Source organism: Tachyglossus aculeatus, chromosome 4, assembly GCF_015852505.1.
Source record: "Tachyglossus aculeatus isolate mTacAcu1 chromosome 4, mTacAcu1.pri, whole genome shotgun sequence".
Lineage (NCBI taxonomy): Eukaryota > Metazoa > Chordata > Mammalia > Monotremata > Tachyglossidae > Tachyglossus > Tachyglossus aculeatus.
In genome coordinates this window covers 4,118,243-4,136,000 of record NC_052069.1, presented here as the reverse complement: position 1 = coordinate 4,136,000, position 17,758 = coordinate 4,118,243, and positions in this window count along the sequence as shown.

The window sequence follows — 17,758 nt, the reverse complement described above, 5'->3', positions numbered from 1 at the left end:
GGGCTTTGGAGTCTGAGGTCATGGGTTCAAATCCCAGCTCTAACTATTGTCAGCTGTGTGACTTTGGGCAAGTCACTTCACTTCTCCGGGCCTCAGTTACCTCATCTGTAAAATGGGGATGAACTCTGTGAGCCCCAAGGGACAACCTGCTTACCTTGTACTCCCCCAGTGCTTAGAACAGTGCTTTGCACATAGTAAGCACTTAATAAATGCCATCATTAACAGACACATTCTCTGCCCACAATGTGCTGGCAGTCCATGTCCTGCACGTGGCTCATAGTCTTAATTCCCATTTTACAGATGAGGTAAATGAGTCTCAGAGTAGTGAACTGATTTGCCCAAGGACACACAAGAGACAAGAGACAGAGCAGGATTAGAACCCAGATCCTCTGTCTTCCAGGCTTGTGCTCTTTCCACTAGGCACACTGCTTCAATGCATGTGCTAAGTACATGTCAAAGAGTATTCATTTATTCAGTCCTATTTATTGAGCACTTACTGTGTGCAGAGAACTGTACTAAGCCCTTGGGAGAGAACAATATAACAATAAACTGACACATTTCCTGCCCACTAATAACAATAATAATTATGGTATTTGTTAAGCTCTTACTGTGTGCCAAGCACCATTCTAAGCCCTGGGGTAATAATAATAATAATAATAATAATAATAATAATAATAATGACATTTATTAAGCGCTTACTATGTGCAAAGCACTGTTCTAAGCACTGAAGCACAAGGTAATCAGTTTGGACACAATTCCTGTTCCACATGGGACTCACACTCTCAATCCCCATTTTACAGATAATAAGAACAATAATGATGGTATTTGTTAAGCGCTTACTATGTGTCAAGCACTGCTTTAAGCGCTGGAGTAGATACAAGGTAATCAATTTGTCCCACTTGGGGTTCACAGGCTTAGTCCCCTTTCACAGATGAGGTAACTCAGGCACAGAGAAGTTAAGTGGCTCACCCAAGGTCACACAGCAGACAAGTGGCCGAGGTGGGATTAGAACTCACGTCCTCTGACTCCCAAGCCCGGGCTCTTTCCACTAAGCCATGCAGAAGAGGTAACTGAGGCACAGAGAAGTTGTGACTTTCCCAAAGTATAAATAAAATATTAATTTTATTTATTAATATTAATATTAATTCTGTATAGTATACAGAATTAAAATAAACAGTATAGTTCATTAAACCACTGAGAAAAATTAAAACAAAGGCATAGTAATAGTGATAATAATTGTGGCTACAGGAGGGAGAGTCAAGCAGAGGCCTGCCAATTCCATTCCTAGCTTGGGCAGTGGCTAGCGAGTAGAAAGCAATCTGCTACAAGGCAAAACTCACCTTTTCTGAGCAACGGTGGCATGGGAGAGAGAGTCGAGAGTGGAGATTCAAGTTGACCACACGGAAGAAGGCAATGGTAAGCACCTCAGGATTTTTACTAAGAAAACTGTCTGGATCCACTACCAGAACAATTGCAGATGGAGGCGGGGCGTGCTGGAAGAGATGTGTCCATGAAGTCATTATGGGTCAGAGACGACTTGACAACAAAAGAGAAGAAAACAGGCCCAGAAAAGTGAAGTGACTGGCCCAAGGCCACCCAGTAGACAAGTGGCGGTGGCCTGGATTAGAACCTGGCCAGTTACAGAGAAGCAGTGTGGCCTAGTAGATTAATTATTGATGGCATTTGTTAAGCGCTTATGATGTGGAAGCACTGCTCTAAGTGCTCGGGAGGACACAAGGTGACCAGGTTGTCCCCCGTGGGGCTCACAGTCTTAATCCCCATTTTATAGATGAGGGAACTGGGGCACGGAGAAGTGAAGTGACTTGCACAAAGTCACTAGACTGAGCCCCCTCCTTCCTCTCCCCCTCCCCATCCCCCCCGCCCTACATCCTTCCCCTCCCCACAACACCTATATATATGTTTGTACAGATTTATTACTCTATTTTACTTGTACATACTTACTATTCTATTTATTTTATTTTGTTAATGATGTGCATCTAGCTTTACTTCTATTTATTCTGATGACGACACCTGTTCATGTTTTGTTTTGTTGTCTGTCTCCCCCTTCTAGACTGTGAGCCCATTGTTGGGTAGGGACCGTCTCTATATGTTGCCAACTTGTACTTCCCAAGCACTTAATACAGTGCTCTGCACACAGTAAGTGCTCAATAAATGTGATTGAATGAATGAATGAATGGTATTTGTTAAGCTGGTAATATGTGCCAGGCACTGTACTAAGTGCTGGGGTAGATACAAGACAGAGAAGCAGCGTGGCTTAGTGGAAAGAGCCCAGGCTTGGGAGTCAGACTTCATGAGTTCAAACTGGGGCTCCGCAAACTGTCAGCTGTGTGACTTTGGGCAAGTCACTTAACTTCTCTGTGCCTCAGTTACCTCCTTTGTAAAATGGGGATTAAAACTGTGATCCCCCTATGGGACAACCTGATCACCTTGTAACCTCCCCAGTGCTTAGAACAGTGCTTTGCACATAGTAAGCGCTTAACAAATACCATTATTATTATTATCATTATTGTTATTATGGGGCTCACAGTCTAAGGGGAAGAGAAGACAGGATCATTTTACTTATAAGATTGCTTCTAGAAGATTTTGCATGGGGAGGAAGAGATTTGGTCAGATTCCCCAAATGATAACTGAAAGAGTTCATCTGCAGAGTGTCCAACCCAATTACCTTGAATCTACTCCAGCTCTTAATACAGTGCCTGACACATAGTAAGTGCTTTTCAGCAGTTTAGAAGCAACGTGGCCTAATGCCTAAATCAATCAATCAATCAACCAATCAATCGTATTTATTGAGCGCTTACTATGTGCAGAGCACTGTACTAAGCGCTTGGAAAGTACAAATTGGCATCACATAGAGACAGTCCCTACCCGATAGTGGGCTCACAGTCTAAAAGGGGGAGACAGAGAACAGAACCAAACATACCAACAAAATAAAATAAGTAGGATAGAAATGTACAAGTAAAATAAATAAATAAATAAATAAACAGAGTAATAAATATGTACAACCATATATACATATATACAGGTGCTGTGGGGAGGGGAAGGCGGTAAGGCGGGGGGATGGAGAGGGGGATGAGGGGGAGAGGAAAGAAGGGGCTCAATCTGGGAAGGCCTCCTGGAGGAGGTGAGCTCTCAGCAGGGCCTTGAAGGGAGGAAGAGAGCTAGCTTGGCGGATGGGCAGAGGGAGGGCATTCCAGGCCCGGGGGATGACGTGGGCCGGGGGTCGATGGCGGGACAGGCGAGAGCGAGGTACAGTGAGGAGATTAGTGGTGGAGGAGCGGAGGGTGCGGGCTGGGCAGTAGAAGGAGAGAAGGGAGGTGAGGTAGGAGGGGGCGAGGTGATGGACAGCCTTGAAGCCCAGGGTGAGGAGTTTCTGCCTGATGCGCAGATTGATCGGTAGCCATTGGAGGTTTTTGAGGAGGGGAGTGATATGTCCAGAGCGTTTCTGGACAAAGATAATCTGGGCAGCAGCATGAAGTATGGATTGAAGTGGAGAGAGACACGAGGATGGGAGATCAGAGAGAAGGCTAGTGCAGTAGTCCAGACGGGATAGGATGAGAGCTTGAATTAGCAGGGTAGCGGTTTGGATGGAGAGGAAAGGGCGGATCTTGGCAATGTTGCGGAGCTGAGACCGGCAGGTTTTGGTGACGGCTTGGATGTGAGGGGTGAATGAGAGAGCGGAGTCGAGGATGACACCAAGGTTGCGGGCTTGTGAGACGGGAAGGATGGTAGTGCCGTCAACAGAGATGGGAAAGTCAGGGAGAGGACAAGGTTTGGGAGGGAAGACAAGGAGCTCAGTCTTCGACATGTTGAGCTTTAGGTGGCGGGCGGACATCCAGATGGAGATGTCCTGAAGGCAGGAGGAGATGCGAGCCTGGAGGGAGGGGGAGAGAGCAGGGGCAGAGATGTAGATCTGGGTGTCATCAGCGTAGAGGTGATAGTTGAAGCCGTGGGAGCGAATGAGGTCACCAAGGGAGTGAGTGTAGATTGAGAACAGAAGGGGACCAAGCACTGAACCTTGGGGAACTCCCACAGTAAGAGGATGGGAGGGGGAGGAGGAGCCTGCAAAAGAGACTGAGAAAGAACGACCGGAGAGATAAGAGGAGAACCAGGAGAGGACGGAGTCTGTGAAGCCAAGGTCAGATAACGTGTTGAGGAGAAGGGGGTGGTCCACAGTGTCAAAGGCAGCTGAGAGGTCGAGGAGGATTAGGACAGAGTATGAGCCGTTGGATTTGGCAAGCAGGAGGTCATTGGTGACCTTTGAGAGCGCAGTTTCCGTGGAATGAAGGGGACGGAAGCCAGACTGGAGGGGGTCGAGGAGAGAGTTGTTGTTGAGGAATTCTAGGCAGCGCGTGTAGACAACTCGTTCAAGGAGTTTGGAAAGGAATGGTAGGAGGGATATGGGACGATAACTAGAAGGTGAGGTGGGGTCAAGAGAGGGTTTTTTTAGGATGGGAGAGACATGGGCATGTTTGAAGGCAGAGGGGAAGGAACCAGTGGAGAGTGAGCGGTTGAAGATGGAAGTTAAGGAGGGGAGAAGGGATGGAGCGAGAGATTTCATAAGATGAGAGGGAATGGGGTCAGAAGCACAGGTGGCCGGAGTAGCACTTGAGAGGAGGGAGGAGAGTTCCTCTGAGGATACCACTGGGAAGGATGGGAGAGTAGCAGAGAATGTTGAGAGCCGGGGGGTTGGAGAAAGGGGGGAAGAGACTTTGGGGAGGTCGGACCTGATGGATTTAATTTTGTTAATGAAGTAGGAGGCCAGATCGTTGGGGGTGAGGGAAGGAGGAGGGGGAGGAACGAAGGGCCTGAGAAGGGAGTTGAATGTACGGAAGAGCTGGCGGGGGTGATGGGCATGGGTGTCAATAAGGGAGGAGAAATAGTTTTGTCTGGCAGAAGAGAGGGCTGAGTTAAGGCAGGAAAGGATAAACTTGAAGTGAACGAGGTTGGCATGGTGTTTAGACTTTCGCCAGCAGCGTTCGGCAGCTCGAGCATAAGAGCGAAGGAGGCGGACAGTGGCAGTGATCCAGGGCTGTGGGTTAGTGGTGCGAGAGCGGCGAAGGGAAAGGGGAGCGAGCGAGTCTAGCTGAGTAGAAAGGGTAGAGTTGAGAGCAGTAATCTGATCATCAAGACTGGGTAGAGAGGAGAGGGCGGCGAGGTGGGGTGTGAGGCGTTCCGAAAGATGGGTGGGGTCCAGAGAGCGGAGATCTCTGTGAGGGAGTAATACGGATTTACAGGGGAAAGGAGTGTGAGTGAGGAGGCAGGTGAGAAGATTATGATCAGAGAGAGGGATCACAGAGTTGGTGAGGGTGGACACAGTGCAGCGGTAGGAGATGATGAGGTCGAGGGTATGACCAAGTTGGTGAGTGGGTGAGGTGGGGTGGAGGAAGAGGTTGGCAGCGTCAAGGAGAGATAGAAGGCGGGCGGCAGAGGAGTCGTTAGGGATATCCATGTGGATATTGAAGTCTCCAAGGATCAGAGTGGGCATGGAGAAGGAGAGAAGGAATGTGAGGAAGGGGTCAAAGTCGTTAAAGAAGTTGGAAGTGGGGCCCGGAGGGCGGTAGATGACGGCTACAAGAATCTGGAGGGGGTGGTAGAGGCGAATAATGTGGGCTTCAAAGGAGGGGAAGGAAAGGGAAGGGGGAGGAGGGATAGTGCGAAAGCGACATTGGGGGGCGAGAAGGAAACCGACACCTCCTCCTTTTCCAGTGAGTCTGGGGGAGTGGGAGAAGAAGAGGCCTGCACTGCAGAGAGCAGCAGAAGAGACTGTGTCGTCCGACGACAGCCATGTTTCAGTTAGGGCGAGGAGGAGTAGAGAACTGGAAAGGAAAAGGTCCAGGATGAAAGGAATCTTACTTAAAACGGAGCGGGGGTTCCAGAGGCCACACTTGGCATCAGCTGTCGAGGGTGATGGGTCTGGGGGTCAGAAGGACCTGGATACTAATCCCGGCTCTGCCACTTGTCTGTTGTGTGACTTTGGGTAAGTCACTGAGCTTCTCTGGGCCTCAGTTTCCTCCTCCTCTGTAAAATGGGGATTAAGACTGTGAGCTCTGTGTGGGACAGGGGCTATGTCCAATCTATTTTGTATTTACCACAACACTTAGAACAGTGCCCGGCACATATTGTCTTGTCTTATGCCATCTTATGTGATACCACAGACACATCTCTCCCAGAATAATAATAATAATGATGGCATTTATTAAGCACTTACTATGTACAAAGCACTGTTCTAAGCGCTGGGGAGGTTACAAGGTGATCAGGTTGTCCCACGTGGGGCTCACAGTCTTAATCCCCATTTTACAGATGAGGTAACTGAGGCACAGAGAAGTGAAGTGACTTGCCCAAAGTCACACAGCTGACAATTGACGGAGCCAGGGTTTGAACCCATAACCTCTGACTCCAAAGCCCATGCTCTTTTCTACTGAGCCACGCTGCTTCACTGATGCCCTGCCTCCACCTGCAATCGTTCTGGTAGTGGATCCACAGAGTTTTATTGGGAAAAACATGGAAGTGGTTTAGCATTCCCTTCTTTCACATAGTAAACCTGAGTCTCTGCCCTCTACTCTCTCCTGGGCTGCTGCTGCCAAGCACAGGTATGTTTTGCCTTGTAGCTGATGGCCTGACATTCACTAGCCACTGCCCAAGTTAGGAATGGAACGAACAGGTCTCTGCTTCACTCTCCCTCCCTTGGTCGGAACGGGTGGAGGACTGGAAACTCTCCAGGTTAAATATATAAATTACAGGTAGTATGGTATTGGTTAAGCACTTATTATATGCCAGGCATTATACTAAGCACTGAAGTAGATAAAAGGCAATCAGGTCAGACACAGTCCCTGTCTCACATGGGGCTCACAGTCCTAATCCCCATTTTACAGATTCATTCATTCATTCAATCAATCATATTTATTGAGCGCTTATTGTGTTCAGAGCACTGTACAAATGCTTGGGAAGTACAAGTTGGCAACATGTAGAGGTGGTCCCTACCCAACAATGGGCTCACAGTCTAGAAGGGGGAGACACACAACAAAACAAAACATACAGACAAGTGTCAAAATAGAATAAATAGAAGTAAAGCTAGATCAATCAATCAATCAATCGTATTTATTGAGCGCTTACTGTGTGCAGAGCACTGTACTAAGCGCTTGGGAAGTACAAGTTGGCAGCATATAGAAACGGTCCCTACCCAACAGTGGACATCATTAACAAAATAAATAGAAGAGTAAATATGTACAAGTAAAATAAATAAAGTAATAAATCTGTACAAATATATACAAGTGCTGTGGGGAGGGGAAGGAAGTAGGGTGGGGGGATGGGGAGAAGGAGAGAAAAAAGGGGGCTCAGTCTGGGAAGGCCTCCTGGAGGAGGTGAGCTCTCAGTAGGGCTTTGAAGGGAGGAAGAGAGCTAGTTCAGAGGATCTGGGGAGGGAGGTCATTCCAGGCCCGGGGAAGGATGTGATATGGGGGTTGATGGTGGGACAGGCAAGAATGAGGGCCAGTGAGGAGGTTAGCAGTGGCAGAAGATTGGAAGGTGCAGGCTGGGTTGGAGAAGGAGAGAAGGGAGGTGAGGGAGGAGGAGGCGAAGGATGGACAGTCTTGAAGCCAAGAGTGAGGAGTTTTTGCTTGATTCATAGGTTGACAGGCAGCCACTGGAGATTTTTGAGGAGGGGAGTGACATGCCCAGAGCGTTTCTGTACAAAGATAATCCGGGCAGCAGAGTGAAGTATAGACTGAAGCAGGGAGAGACAGGAGGATGGGAGATCAGAGAGGAGGCTGATGCAGTCATCCAGTCGGGATAGGATGAGAGCTTGAACCAGCAAGGAAGCGGTTTAGATGGAGAGGAAAGGGCGGATTTTGGTGATGTTGTGGAGGTGAGACTGGCAAGTTTTGGTGATGGATGGGATGTATGGGGTGAATGAGAGAGCGGAGTCAAAGATGACACCAAGGTTGTGGGCTTGTGAGATGGGAAGGATGGTAGTGCCGTCTACAGTGATGGGAAAGTCAGGAAGAGGTCAGGGTTTGGGAGGGAAGATAAGGAGTTCAGTCTTGGACGCATTGAGTTTTAGATGGCGGACAGACATCCAGATGGAGATGTACTGAAGGCAGGAGGAGATACGAATCTAGAGGGAGGGAGAGAGAGCAGGGGTGGAGATGTAGATTTGGATGTCATCAGGGTAGAGATGATAGTTGAAACCGTGGGAGCGAATGAGTTCACCAAGGGAGCGAGTGTAGATCGAGAACAGAAGGGGACCAAAAACCGACCTTTGAGGAACCCCTACAGTAAGGGGATGGGAGGGGGAGGAGGAGCCCGTGAAGGAGACTGAGAATGAATGGCCGGAGAGATAAGAGGAGAACCAGGAGAGGACGGAGTCTGTGAAGCCAAGGTTGGATAGCGTGTTGAGGAGAAGGGGGTGATCCACAGTGTAGAAGGCAGCTGAGTGGTCAAGGAGGTGAGAAATACATTCATTCATTCATTCAATCGTATTTATTGAGTGCTTACTGTGTGCAGAGCACCGTACTAAGTGCTTGGGAAGTACAAGTTGACAACATGTAGAGACAGTCCCTACCAAACAGCAGGCTCACAGTCTAGAAGGGGGAGACAGACAACAAAACAAAACATATTAACAAAATAAAATAAATAGAATAAATATGTACAAATAAAATAAATAGAGTAATAAATATGTACAAACATATATACATATATACAGGTGCTGTGGGGAGGGGAAGTAGGTAAGCCGGGGGGCGGTTGGGGAGGGGGCGGTGGGGGAGAGGAAGCAGGGGGCTCAGTCTGGGCCTCCTGAGGCCCAGATGAGGGCACTGAGGCCCAGAGAAGTGAAGTGACTGGTCCAAGGTCACACAGATATGGACATATTCAGTATCATGCCTAGCCCTCATAAATGTCACTGTTTGGCTGATAGACTCTTCGATCCTCTAGACTATAAACTCACTGTGGGAAGCGGATGTGTCTGTTGATTGTTATATTGTACTCTCCCTAGTAGCTTGGCATAGCAGATAGAGCACGGGCCTGGGAGCCACAATGTCATGGGTTCTAATCTCGCTTTGCCCTTGTTTGCTCGGGCAAGTCACTCCATTCATTCATTCATTCATTCATCATTCATTCAATCGTAGTTATTGAGTGCTTACCGTGTGCATAGCACTATGCTAAGTGCTTGGAAAGTACAATTTGGCAACAGATAGAAACAATCCCTACCCAACAATGGGCTCACAGTCTAGAAGGGGGAAGACAAACAAAACAAAAAAAAAGCAAGTAACAGGCATCAATAGCATCAATATACATAAAAAGAATTATAGATACATACACATCATTAATAAAATAAATGGAATAATAAATATGTACATACATAAACAAGTGCTGTATATATACACAGTGCCTTCTCTGGGCCTCAGTGACCTCTTCTGTAAAATGGCGATTGAGACTGTCAGCCCCCTGTGGGACAGGGACTGTGTCCAAACCGATTTGCTCATATCCATCCCATTGCTTAGTACAGTGACTGGCACATAGTAAAGCTTAACAAATATTATTATTATTATCATTATTATTATTATTATTATTATTGCAGTGCTCTGCACATTGTAAGCACTCCATAAATATGAATGAATGAATAAATTTGAGGAAACTGAGCCCTAGGATTCCTCCATAATCCTCCCTCCATTTCCCAGACTGCACCGAGACCCAATTTACAAAATTCTGCCTGGAACAATCAATCAATCAATCAATCAATCAATTGTATTTATTGAGCACTTACTGTGTGCAGAGCACTGTACTAAGCGCTTGGGAAGTACAAGTTGGCAACATATAGAGACAGTCCCTACCCAACAGTGGGCTCACAGTCTAAAAGATCCAGGATCTCCCTGGATACCATGGCCTACCTCAAGACGAAGTGGACTGTGTCCCACCCTATTTGCTGGTGTCCACCCCAGTGCTTAATACAGTGCCTGACACATAGTAAGCGCTTAACAAATACCACAGTCATTATTATTATTATTATTACATCCAACCAGCTGGCCTGATAGATGAATGGATGGATGGAAGGATGACTGTTCCACGTTCTGATTGTCATTACCATTAGAACACAATTTCTCCAACATCGATTCTAAATTTGGAGGACGGGAAACACTGAATCAAAATGCTCCCAGAACCCCTCTGGCCCACCCAAACCTCTCCCCACCAGATGAAAACCACATTTTCGAGCTAAATGACTCTGACCCCTGAAACTTCCACGCTTCATTTGGGTTACACTCCCATTGTTTAGCGGCACCTGAATGCATTTAAAATTCCAAAGTACATGGGTGCAAGCCATGTTTTAAATGAGCTACCAATGTGAATGGATTGCCGGCCTCGACCCAGCGAAAATACGCCTGTCCAGGAGAGTTTTGTTATTGACCATGCCCAAACCGCCCATTTCTCAGAATTTTAGTCAGTCAGTCAGACGTATTTATTGAGCGCTTTACTGTGTGCAGAGCACTGTATTGTTTGGGAGAGTTCATTCATTCACTCATTTATTCATTTGTATTTATTTGAGCACTTACTGTGTGAGTATGGTCCTGAGGGTAAGAAGGATATGGGTAAGAAGGATGTGGATTCTAATTCTGGCTCCACCACTTGTCTGCTGTGAGATCTTGGGTAAGTCACTTCACTTTTCTGGGCCTCGGTTACCTCAACTGTCAAATGGGGATTAAGAGTTTGAGTCCCATGTGGGTTAGGGACTGTGTCCAACCTGATTTGCTTATATCTACCCCAGTGCTTAGCTCAGTGCCTGGCACATAGTAAGAACTTAACAAATGCCATAGTTATTAATTATTATGTAGAGGGGGAGACAAAAATTAAAATAAATTATGGCTACAGACATAAGTGCTTGTGGGGAGAACACTAACAACTGTGAAAAGAAGCTAGATGGAGGAGAGGAGAGGAGAGAATTTGGGATCACTTTTGTCCATACTTATAATTTATTAATTTATTTAAATGTCTCCCGCTCTAGACTGTAAGCTCACTGTGGGAAGGGAATGTGTCTACCAATTCTGTTCTGTTGGTGAGCCCATTGTTGGGTAGGGACCGTCTCTTTATGTTGCCGATTTGTACTTCCCAAGCACTTAGTACGGTGCCCTGCACTCAGAAAGCACTCAATTAATGCAATTGAATGAATGAATGAATTTACTTGTATCCTCCCCAGTGCTTAGTGCAGTTCTTGGCATATAGTAAGGAAAGGAAAGTATTTGGGATCACTTTTGTCCTATAATTTATTAATTTACATAAATGTCTCCCACTCCAGATTGCAAGCTCATTGTGGGCAGGGAATACATCTAACTCTGTTCTATTGATTTTCTCGTATCCTCCCCAGTGCTTAGTAGTGTCTTGTGCATAGTAAGCACTTAACAAATACCACAATTATTATTATTATTATTTACTCTCCCAAGTGCTTAGTACACAATAAGAGTACACAATAATATATACCATTGATTGATTGATTTAAGATTGATTGAGCAGAGAGTGAATAATTGAAGATGGTAGTCAGGGAGGGAAGAAAAGTATTGGGTTGGTCTTGCAGATAGAGGGGGAAAATGTACTTTCCAAGCGCTTAGTAAAGTGCTCTGCACGCAGTAAGCACTCAATAAATATTATTCAATGAATGAAAAGTGGGGGGAGATAATCTCTTGAGAGAGTCTAGAAGCATGAGGGAGTAGATGAGGTGAAAAAGGGGGATTCTGGGAAGTGAAGGTGAGATTTAGTTCATGGACTATAGGGACTCTGAAGAATATCTCTTGATCTCATTCATTCATTCATTCAATCGTATTTATTGAGCGCTTACTGTGTGCAGAGCACTGTACTAAGCGCTTGGGAAGTACAAGTTGGCAACATATAGAGACGGTCCCTACCCAACAGCAAGCTCACAGTCTAGAAGGGGGCTCTCACAGTCTAGAAGGGGGATGCGGAATCAATTCCGAGGAATTTCCCCAAATAAAGATACCAGAAAATACTAAGATATGTCATGGCAGTGAAATTTCTAATCATCTTACAGCCTGAAGAAAAGCCTCTTTGCCCCTTGATCCTGGTTTGAACCGCCTCTCTGGTGTTGAAATCAGAGCGAAATGACAGCTCTGCCCCGTCCGCTCCAAACCCCAGTCATTAGTCATTTCCAAAACATTTTAATGTCCTAATTTTGAAGGGGGCGGAAATATTTAAAAGCGGCGCTTGAAGAAGTCACTTGCAAATGGCTGCAGAATAATTTGATTTAACCGTGGTGGTCTTGCTTGTGGTGACGCTACAGTGAGAGAATGTCTTGTTCTTCGTATGAGTGTAAATGAAGATATTGTTCTGGATTCCAGACGGTTTGGAGCAGACGCATTAACCAACAGCTCCAACCAGGTCTGGTTCCAACTTTCTAGTGCAGCCACTTCGGGACGGTTTCTGTTTTTTGGACAGGCAGAAACATCACTGTGATGACCCAAGTCAGGTCAACACTAAAGTCGAGTGACATCTCTGTATTTGTGAACCCAGGTTTGTGGTTTCTATCCTTCCCCCATCAGTAAGCTGAAGAGAGAAATGGCCTGTTTTCATGAAAAAAACCTTGGACAGAGACCTAGCAAACCTGGGTTCTAGGCCCGGATCTGCCCCTGGCCTGCTGTGTGACCTTGGGTGAGTCACTCAACGTCTCTGACCTTTAGTTTCCATAGAGGTAAAATGGGGTGCTGGTTTTCCTCTCTCTTAGACTGTGAGCCCCATGTAGGACCTGAACTGAATACAATCTCATTACCATGTATCTACTCCAGTGCCTAATAATTATTCTTTTTTTAAAATATAGTATTTGATGTGCACTTAGTATGTGTCAGGCACTGAACTAAGTGCTGGGTAGATAAAGATTACCAGGTTGGATACAGTCCTTATCCCTCAAGGGCTCACAGTCTCAGTAATAATAATAATAATAATATAGTAATAATGATATTTGTTATGCATTTATTATGTGTCAAGCACTGTTCTAAGAGCTGGAGTAGATACAAGGTCATCAGGTTGTCCCATGTGGGGTTCACAGTCTTAATCCCCATTTTACAGATGAGGTAACTGAACCCCCAGAAGTTGAGTGGAGTGAATTCCCAAGTCACACAGCTGACAAGTGGAGGAACCAGGGTTAGAACCCATGACCTCTGAATCCCAAGTCTGTGATCTTTCCTCTGAGTCATTCATTCATTCATTCAATCATCATCATCATCATCATCAATCGTATTTATTGAGCGCTTACTGTGTGCAGAGCACTGTACTAAGCGTTTGGGAAGTACAAGTTGGCAACATATAGAGACAGTCCCTACCCAACAGTGGGCTCACAGTCTAAAAGGGGGAGACAGAGAACAAAACCAAACATACTAACAAAATAAAATAAATAGAATAGATATGTACAAGTAAAATAAATCATATTTATTGAGCACTTACTGTGTACAGATCACTGTACTAAGTGCTTGGGAAGTGCAAGTTGGCAACATACAGAGACAGTCCCTACCCAACAGCGGGCTCACAGTCTAGAAGGGGGAGACAGACAACAAAACAAAACATACTAACAGAATAAAATAAATAGAATAGTAAATATGTACAAGTAAAATAAGTAGAGTAATAAATCTGTATAAACATGTATACAGGTGCTGTGGGGAGGGGAAGGTGGTAGTAAATATGCACAAGTAAAGTAAATAGAGTAATATAAATCTGCACAAACATATATACAGGTTCTGTGGTAAAGGGAAGGAGGTAGGGTGGGGGGATGGGGAGGGGGAGGAGGGGGAGAAGAAGGAGGGGGCTCAGTGTGGGAAGGCCTCCTGGAGGAGGTGAGCTCTCAGTAGGGCTTTGAAGGGAGGAAGAGAGCTAGCTTGGCAGATGTGCGGAGGGAGGGCATTCCAGGACCGGGGGAGGACGTGGGCCGTGGGTCGACGGCGGGACAGGCGAGAACAAGGCACGCTGACTTGGTTTAGTGAGAAGGAGGAGGATTTAATCCCCATTTAAAATGTGAGGAAATTGAGGCACAGAGAAGTTAAGTGACTTCCTAGCTAACCTCCCAGCCTCTTGTCTCTCCCCACCCCAGTCCATACTTTTCTCTGCTGCCCGGAGTGTTTTTCTACAAAAACATTCAGGACATGTTTCTCCATTCCTCAAGAACGTCATCTGAGCACCTCTGCATCAAACAGAAACTCCTCACCGTTGGCTTTAAAGCAGTCCATCCCCTTGCCCCCTCCTACCTCACCTCCCTACTCTCTTTCTCAACCCAGCCCACACACTTTGCTCCTCTAATGCCATGAGAAGCAGCATGGCTCAGTGGAAAGAGCATGGGCTTGGGAGGCTGAGGTCATGGGTTCGAATCTTGCTCTGCCATTTGTCAGCTGTGTGACCTTGGGAAAGCCACTTAACTTCTCTGTGCCTCAGTTCCCTCATCTGTAAAATGGGGATTAAGACTGTGAGCCCCACATGGGACAACCTCATCTCCTTGTGTTCCCCCCAGCACTTAGAACAGTGCTTTGCACATAGTAAGCGCTTAACAAATACCAACATTATTATTATTATTATTACTACTATTATTATTATCAAAACCTTCTCACTGGGCCTCCATCTCATCTGTCTCACCACCGACCCCTGGCCCACATCCTGCCTCTGGCCTGGAACGCCCTCCTTCCTCACATCCCACAGGCAATTGCTCTCCGTGGTTTCGAAGACTTTTTGAAAGCCCACCTCCTCCAAGAGGCCTTCCCTAATGTAGCCTTCCTTGCCTCTTCTCCCACTCCCTTCTGTATCGCCCAGCCTTGCTCCCTTTATTCATACCCCCTGCTAGCCCTACAGCACTTGTTTACATATCAAATTTGTTTGTATTAATAATAATAAATATGGTATTTGTTAATCACTTACTATGTGCCAGGTACTGTCTCCCCCTCTAAACTGTAAGCTCGCTGTGGGCAGGGAATGTGTCTGTTCTAGTGTAATAATAATAATGAAGGCATTTATTAAGCGCTTACTCTGTGCAAAGCACTGTTCTAAGGAGGCTTCTCTCCCTTCTAGACTGTGAGCCCGTTGTTGGGTAGGGACCATCTCTATACGTTGCTAACGTGTACTTCTCAAGCACTTAGTACAGTGCTCTGCACACAGTAAGCGCTCAATAAATACAATTGAATTAATGAATGAATGGGGAGGTTACAAGGTGATCAGGTTGTTCCACGGGGGGGCTCACAGTCTTAATCCCCATTTTACAGATGAGGGAACTGAGGCCCAGAGAAGTTAAGTGACTTGCTCAAAGTCACACAGCTGACAAGAGGCGGAGCTGGGATTTGAACCCATGACCTCTGACTCCAAAGTCTGTGCTCTTTTCCACTGAACCACGCTGCCGCTGTACTCTCCCAAGCACTTAGTACAGTGCCCTGCACACAGTAAGTGCTCAATAAATATGATTGAATGAATGAGTGAATGAATGAATTTCTACCCTTTCCTGACTTCCCCTGCTTGGCAGTTGCGGCACTGTTTTTCACATCACTAAAAACGCTGGTGGAGACGAAGCGGGGAAGAGCCAGGAACTAGGTTCTAATACCAGCTCCGGCATATTTCGGCTGTGTGACCTTGCGCATACACTTCACTTCTCTGGGCCTCAGTGACCGTATCTGTAAAATGGGGATTCAGACTGTAAGCCCCATGTGGGACAAGGAATGTGTCCAACCTGATGAAGATATATCTACCCCAGTGTTTAGTACAGTGCCTGGTACAAAATAATGATAATAATAATAATAATAATATTTATTAAGTGCTTACTGTATGCAAAGCACTGTTCTAAGCACTGGGGAGGTTACGAGGTGATCAGGTTGTCTCACGGGGGGTCTCACAGTCTTCATCCCCATTTTACAGATGAGGTAACTGAGGCACAGAGAAGTTAAGTGACTTGCCCAAAGTCACACAGCTGACAATTGGCAGAGCCGGGATTTGAACCCATGACCTCTGACTCCAAAGCCCGGGCTCTTTCCATTGAGCCACTCTGCTTCTCTAAGTGTTTAACCAATGTCATTAAAAAAAAAAAATTTAGGGTCGGGCGACTTGGGTTTTATCCCCAGAGTGGCTTAGTGGAAAGAACACAGGCTTGCAAGTCAGAGGTCTTGGGTTCTAATTCTGGCTCTACCACTTGTCAGCTGTGTGACTTTGGGGGAGTCACTTCACTTCTCTGTACTTCAGTTACCTCATCTGTAAAATGGGAATTAAGACTGTGAGCCCCATGTGAGACAACCTGATCACCTTGTATCTAATAATAATAATAATAATAATGATGGCATTTATTAAGCGCTTACTATGTGCAAAGCACTGTTCTGAGCTCCAGGGAGGTTACAAGGTGATTGGGTGGTCCCACAGGGCCCTCACAGTCTTGATCCCCATTTTACAGATGAGCTCCAGGGAGGTTACAAAGTGATCGGGTGGTCCCACAGGGGGCTCACAGTCTTGATCCCCATTTTACAGATGAGGTAACTGAGGCCCAGAGAAGTTAAGTGACTTGCCCAACGTCACACAGCTGACAAGTGGCGGAGCTGGGATTTGAACCCCTGACCTCTGACTCCAGAGTCTGGGCTCTTTCCACTGAGCCACGCTGCTTCCCCACACAGTGTGTACTCTCCCACACACTAAGTACCGTGCCCTGCACATAGTAAGTGCTCAATAAGTACAACTGACTGGCTGAGCTCTCTTTTTGGTGGAGGGTACACAACTGAGTACCAGATAGTGGTTTGTTTGTTTAGCCGCCTGTCACAGATCAGCCTGCTCTCTGATTTCCCATCCTCGTGTCTCTCCCCACTTCAATCCATACTTCATGCTGCTGCCCGGATTGTCTTTGTCCAGAAACGCTCTGGGCATGTTACTCCCCTCCTCAAAAATCTCCAGTGGCTACCAGTCAATCTGCGTATCAGGCAGAAACTCCTCACCCTGGGCTTCAAGGCTGTCCATCACCTCACCCCCTCCTACCTCACCTCCCTTCTGTCCTTCTCCAGCCCAGCCTGCACCCTCCGCTCCTCTGCCACTAATCTCCTCCCCGTGCCTCGCTCTCGCCTGTCCCGCCATCGACCCCCGGCCCACGTCATCCCCCGGGGCCCGGAATGGCCTCCCTCTGCCCATCCGCCAAACTAGCTCTCTTCCTCCCTTCAAGGCCCTACTGAGAGCTCACCTCCTCCAGGAGGCCATCCCAGACTGAGCCCATTCCTTCCTCTCCCCCTCATCCCCCTCTCCATCCCCCCATCTTACCTCCTTCCCTTCCCCACAGCACCTGTATATAGGTATATATGTTTGTACATATTTATTACTCTATTTATTTATTTTACTTGTACATATCTATTCTATTTATTTTATTTTGTTAGTATGTTTGGTTTTGTTCTCTGTCTCCCCCTTTTAGACTGTGAGCCCACTGTTGGGTAGGGACTGTCTCTCTATGTTGCCAACTTGTACTTCCCAAGCGCTTAGTACAGTGCTCTGCACACAGTAAGCGCTCAATAAATACGATTGATTGATTGACTGATTGATTTAATTATCTTTACGTTCGTCAGTCACTTCTGCCTGATTCTCCCCTACTGTAAACTTCCTCAGGGCAGGGGCTGACCTAGTTTCTTCGCCTCCTCGATGAGTCAGTAAAGTGCTCAGAATACAGAAGGTGCTCAATAAATACTAGGGGGGTTGAGTCGGGGAGTGAAGGGGGTGGGCATAATTTCTTTTCACTTCCCTGACTACCCTCAGC